The sequence below is a fragment of the Bombus vancouverensis genome, unplaced genomic scaffold (assembly GCF_051014615.1).
Source record: "Bombus vancouverensis nearcticus unplaced genomic scaffold, iyBomVanc1_principal scaffold0018, whole genome shotgun sequence".
In the NCBI taxonomy this organism is placed as follows: Eukaryota; Metazoa; Arthropoda; class Insecta; order Hymenoptera; family Apidae; genus Bombus; species Bombus vancouverensis.
Genome location: NW_027468910.1, coordinates 3,465,753 through 3,473,039, shown reverse-complemented (window position 1 = coordinate 3,473,039; position 7,287 = coordinate 3,465,753).

Sequence of the window (7,287 nt, the reverse complement as noted above, 5' to 3'; positions counted from 1 at the left end):
TTACGTTATATGGGATGACATTATAACGTATTACGTAATATGGGATGACGTTATAACGTAATAGGTTATATGCTATAACGTTATAACGTATTACGTTATATGGGATAACGTTATAACGTATTACGTTATATGGGATGACGTTATAACGTATTACGTTATATGGGAAGACGTTATAACGTATTGCGTTATATGGTATGACGTTATAACGTATTACGTTATATGGGATGACGTTATAACGTATTACGTTATGTGGGACGACGTTATAACGTATTGCGTTATATGGGATGACGTTATAACGTAAATAGGTTATATGGTATGACGTTATACCGTATTACGTTATATGGGATGACGTTATAACGTAATAGGTTATATGGTATAACGTTATAACGTATTACGTTATATGGGATGACGTTATAACGTATTACGTTATATGGGAAGACGTTATAACGTAATAGGTTATATGGTATGACGTTACAAAGTAAATAGGTTATATGGTATGACGTTATAACGTATTGCGTTATATGGTATGACGTTATAACGTATTACGTTATATGGGATGACGTTATAACGTATTACGTAATATGGGATGACGTTATAACGTAATAGGTTATATGGTATAACGTTATAACGTATTACGTTATATGGGATGACGTTATAACGTATTACGTTATATGGGAAGACGTTATAACGTAATAGGTTATATGGTATATCGTTATAACGTATTACGTTGTATGGTATGACGTTATAACGTAATAGGTTATATGGTGTGACGTTATAACGTAATACGTTATATGGTATGACGTTATAACGTAAATAGTTTATATGGTATGACGTTGTACCGTATTACGTTATATGGGATGACGTTATAACGCATTACGTAATATGGGATGACGTTATAACGTATTACGTTGTGTGGGATGACGTTATAACGTATTACGTTATATGGGATGACGTTATAACGTATTACGTTATATGGGAAGACGTTATAACGTATTGCGTTATATGGTATGACGTTATAACGTATTACGTTATATGGGATGACATTATAACGTATTACGTAATATGGGATGACGTTATAACGTAATAGGTTATATGGTATAACGTTATAACGTATTACGTTATATGGGATAACGTTATAACGTATTACGTTATATGGGATGACGTTATAACGTATTACGTTATATGGGAATACGTTATAACGTATTGCGTTATATGGTATGACGTTATAACGTATTACGTTATATGGGATGACGTTATAACGTATTACGTTATGTGGGACGACGTTATAACGTATTGCGTTATATGGGATGACGTTATAACGTAAATAGGTTATATGGTATGACGTTATACCGTATTACGTTATATGGGATGACGTCATAACGTAATAGGTTATATGGTATGACGTTATAACGTCATACCTTATATGGGATGACGTTATAACGTAAATAGGTTATATGGTATGACGTTATACCGTATTACGTTATATGGGATGACGTTATAACGCATTACGTAATATGCGATGACGTTATATCGTAATAGGTTATATGGTATGACGGTATCACGTAATACGTTATATGGGATGACGTTATAACGTATTACGTTATATGGGATGACGTTATAACGTATTACGTTATGTGGGAAGACGTTATAACGTATTGCGTTATATGGTATGACGTTATAACGTATTACGTTATATGGGATGACGCTATAACGTATTACGTTATATGGGATGACGTTATAATTATTACGTTATATGGGATGACGTTATAACGTAATAGGTTATATGGTATGACGTTATAACGTAATACGTTATATGGTATGACGTTATAAAGTAAATAGGTTATATGGTATGACGTTATAACGTATTGCGTTATATGATATGACGTTATAAAGTAAATAGGTTATATGGTATGACGTTATAACGTATTGCGTTATATGATATGACGTTATAACGTATTACGTTATATGGGATGACGTTATAACGTATTACGTAATATGGGATGACGTTATAACGTAATAGGTTATATGGTATAACACTATAACTTATTACGTTATATGGGATGACGCTATAACGTATTACGTTATATGGGAAGACGTTATAACGTAATAGGTTATATGGTATATCGTTATAACGTATTACGTTGTATGGTATGACGTTATAACGTAATAGGTTATATGGTATGACGTTATAACGTAATACGTTATATGGTATGACGTTATAACGTAAATAGGTTATATGGTATGACGTTGTACCGTATTACGTTATATGGGATGACGTTATAACGCATTACGTAATATGGGATGACGTTATAACGTATTACGTTATGTGGGACGACGTTATAACCTAATGCGTTATATGGGATGACGTTATAACGTATTACGTTATATGGGATGACGTTATAACGTATTACGTAATATGGGATGACGTTATAACGTAATAGGTTATATGGTATATCGTTATAACGTATTACGTTGTATGGTATGACGTTATAACGTAATAGGTTATATGGTATGACGTTATAACGTAATACGTTATATGGTATGACGTTATAACGTAAATAGGTTATATGGTATGACGTTGTACCGTATTACGTTATATGGGATGACGTTATAACGCATTACGTAATATGGGATGACGTTATAACGTATTACGTTATGTGGGACGACGTAATAACCTGATGCGTTATATGGGATGACGTTATAACGTATTACGTTATATGGGATGACGTTATAACGCATTACGTAATATGGGATGACGTTATATCGTAATAGGTTATATGGTATGACGGTATCACGTAATACGTTATATGGGATGACGTTATAACGTATTACGTTATATGGTATGACGTTATAACGTAAATAGGTTATATGGTATGACGTTATACCGTATTACGTAATATGGGATGACGTTATAACGCATTACGTAATATGGGATGACGTTATAACGTATTACGTTGTATAGTATGACGTTATAACGTAATAGGTTTTATGGTATGAAGTTATAACGTAATACGTTATATGGTATGACGTTATAAAGTAAATAGGTTATATGGTATGACGTTATAACGTATTGCGTTATATGATATGACGTTATAAAGTAAATAGGTTATATGGTATGACGTTATAACGTATTGCGTTATATGATATGACGTTATAACGTATTACGTTATATGGGATGACGTTATAACGTATTACGTAATATGGGATGACGTTATAACGTAATAGGTTATATGGTATGACGTTATACCGAATTACGTTATATGGGATGACGTTATAACGCATTACGTAATATGGGATGACGTTATAACGTATTACGTTATGTGGGACGACGTTATAACGTATTGCGTTATATGGGATGACGTTATAACGTCTTACGTTATATGGGATGACGTTATAACGTATTACGTTATATGGGATGACGTTATAACGTAATAGGTTATATGGTATAACGTTATAACGCATTACGTTATATGGTATGTCGTTATAACGTCATAGGTTATACGGTATGACGTTATAACGTAATACGTCATATGGTACGACGTTATAACGTATTACGTAATATGGGACGACGTTATAACGCATTACGTTATATGGGATGACGTTATAACTTATTCCGTTATATGGGATGACGTTATAACGTATTACGTTATATGGGATGACGTTATAACGTATTACGTTATATGGGAAGACGTTATAACGTATTGCGTTATATGGTATGACGTTATAACGTATTACGTTATATGGGATGACATTATAACGTATTACGTAATATGGGATGACGTTATAACGTAATAGGTTATATGGTATAACGTTATAACGTATTACGTTATATGGGATAACGTTATAACGTATTACGTTATATGGGATGACGTTATAACGTATTACGTTATATGGGAAGACGTTATAACGTATTGCGTTATATGGTATGACGTTATAACGTATTACGTTATATGGGATGACGTTATAACGTATTACGTTATGTGGGACGACGTTATAACGTATTGCGTTATATGGGATGACGTTATAACGTAAATAGGTTATATGGTATGACGTTATAACGTATTACGTAATATGGGACGACGTTATAACGCATTACCTTATATGGGATGACGTTATAACTTATTCCGTTATATGGGATGACGTTATAACGTATTACGTTATATGGGATGACGTTATAACGTATTACGTTATATGGGAAGACGTTATAACGTATTGCGTTATATGGTATGACGTTATAACGTATTACGTTATATGGGATGACATTATAACGTATTACGTAATATGGGATGACGTTATAACGTAATAGGTTATATGGTATAACGTTATAACGGATTACGTTATATGGGATGACGTTATAACGTATTACGTTATATGGGATGACGTTATAACGTATTACGTTATATGGGAAGACGTTATAACGTATTGCGTTATATGGTATGACGTTATAACGTATTACGTTATATGGGATGACGTTATAACGTATTACGTAATATGGGATGACGTTATAACGCATTACGTAATATGGGATGACGTTATAACGTATTGCGTTATATGGTATGACGTTATAACGTATTACGTTATGTGGGATGACGTTATAACGTATTACGTAATATGGGATGATGTTATAACGTCTTACGTTATATGGGATGACGTTATAACGTATTACGTTATATGGGATGACGTTATAACGTAATAGGTTATATGGAATACCGTTATAACGTATTAGGTTATATGGGATGACGCTATAACGTATTACGTTATATGGCATGACGTTATAACGTAACACGTTATGTGGTATGACGTTATAACGTATTGCGTTATATGGTATGACGTTATAACGTATTACGTTATATGGGATGACATTATAACGTATTACGTAATATGGGATGACGTTATAACGTATTACGTAATATGGGATGACGTTATAACGTAAATAGGTTATATGGTATGACGTTATACCGTATTACGTTATATGGGATGACGTTATAACGCATTACGTAATATGGGATTACGTTATAACGGATTACGTTATGTGGGACGACGTTATAACTTATTCCGTTATATGGGATGACGTTATAACGTATTACGTTATATGGGATGACGTTATAACGTATTACGTTATATGGGAAGACGTTATAACGTATTGCGTTATGTGGTATGACGTTATAACTTATTCCGTTATATGGGATGACGTTATAACGTATTACGTTATATGGGATGACGTTATAACGTATTACGTTATATGGGAAGACGTTATAACGTATTACGTTATATGGGATGACGCTATAACGTATTACGTTATATGGCATGACGTTATAACGTAATACGTTATATGGTATGACGTTATAACGTCATAGGTTATACGGTATGACGTTATAACGTAATAGGTTATATGGCATGACGCTATATCGTAATACGTCATATGGTATGACGTTATAACGTAAATAGATTATATGGTATGACGTTATACCGTATTACGTTATATGGGATGACGCTATAACGCATTACGTAATGTGGGATGACGTTATAACGTATTACGTTATGTGGGACGACGTTATAACGTATTGCGTTATATGGAATGACGTTATAACGTCTTACGTTATATGGGATGACGTTATAACGTATTACGTTATATGGGATGACGTTATAACGTAATAGGTTATATGGTATAACGTTATAACGTATTACGTTATATGGCATGACGTTATAACGTCATAGGTTATACGGTATGACGTTATAACGTAATACGTCATATGGTATGACGTTATAACGTATTACGTAATATGGGACGACGTTATAACGCATTACGTTATATGGGATGACGTTATAACGTATTACGTTATATGGAATACCGTTATAACGTATTAGGTTATATGGTATGACGCTATAACGTATTACGTTATATGGCATGACGTTATAACGTAATACGTTATATGGTATGACGTTAATACGTAAATCGGTTATATGGTATGACGTTATACCGAATTACATTATATGGGATGACGTTATAACGTAATAGGTTATATGGTATAACGTTATAACGCATTACGTAATATGGGATGACGTTATAACGTATTGCGTTATATGATATGACGTTATAACGTATTACGTTATATGGGATGACGTTATAACGTATTACGTAATATGGGATGACGTTATAACGTAATAGGTTATATGGTATAACGTTGTAACGTATTACGTTATATGGGATGACGTTATAACGTATTACGTAATATGGGATGACGTTATAACGTAATAGGTTATATGGTATAACGTTATAACGTATTAGGTTATATGGTATGACGTTATAACGTATTACGTTATATGGGATGACGTTATAACGTATTACGTTATATGGGATGACGTTATAACGTATTACGTTATATGGGATGACGTTATAACGTATTACGTAATATGGGATGACGTTATAACGTAATAGGTTATATGGTATAACGTTATAACGTATTACGTTATATGGGATGACGTTATAACGCATTACGTAATGTGGGATGACGTTATAACGTATTACGTTATGTGGGACGACGTTATAACGTATTGCGTTATATGGAATGACGTTATAACGTCTTACGTTATATGGGAAGACGTTATAACATATTGCGATATATGGTATGACGTTATAACGTATTACGTTATATGGGATGACGTTATAACGCATTACGTAATATGGGATGACGTTATAACGTATTGCGTAATATGATATGACGTTATAACGTATTACGTTATATGGGATGACGTTATAACGTATTACGTAATATGGGATGACGTTATAACGTAATAGGTTATATGGTATAACGTTATAACGTATTACGTTATATGGAATGACGTTATAACGTATTAAGTTATATGGGATGACGTTATAACGTATTACGTTATATGGGAAGACGTTATAACGTATTGCGTTATATGGTATGACGTTATAACTTATTCCGTTATATGGGATGACGTTATAACGTATTACGTTATATGGGATGACGTTATAACGTATTACGTTATATGGGAAGACGTTATAACGTATTACGTAATATGGGACGACGTTATAACGCATTACGTTATATGGGATGACGTTATAACGTATTACGTTATATGGAATACCGTTATAACGTATTAGGTTATATGGTATGACGCTATAACGTATTACGTTATATGGCATGACGTTATAACGTAATACGTTATATGGTATGACGTTAATACGTAAATCGGTTATATGGTATGACGTTATACCGAATTACGTTATATGGGATGACGTTATAACGTAATAGGTTATAT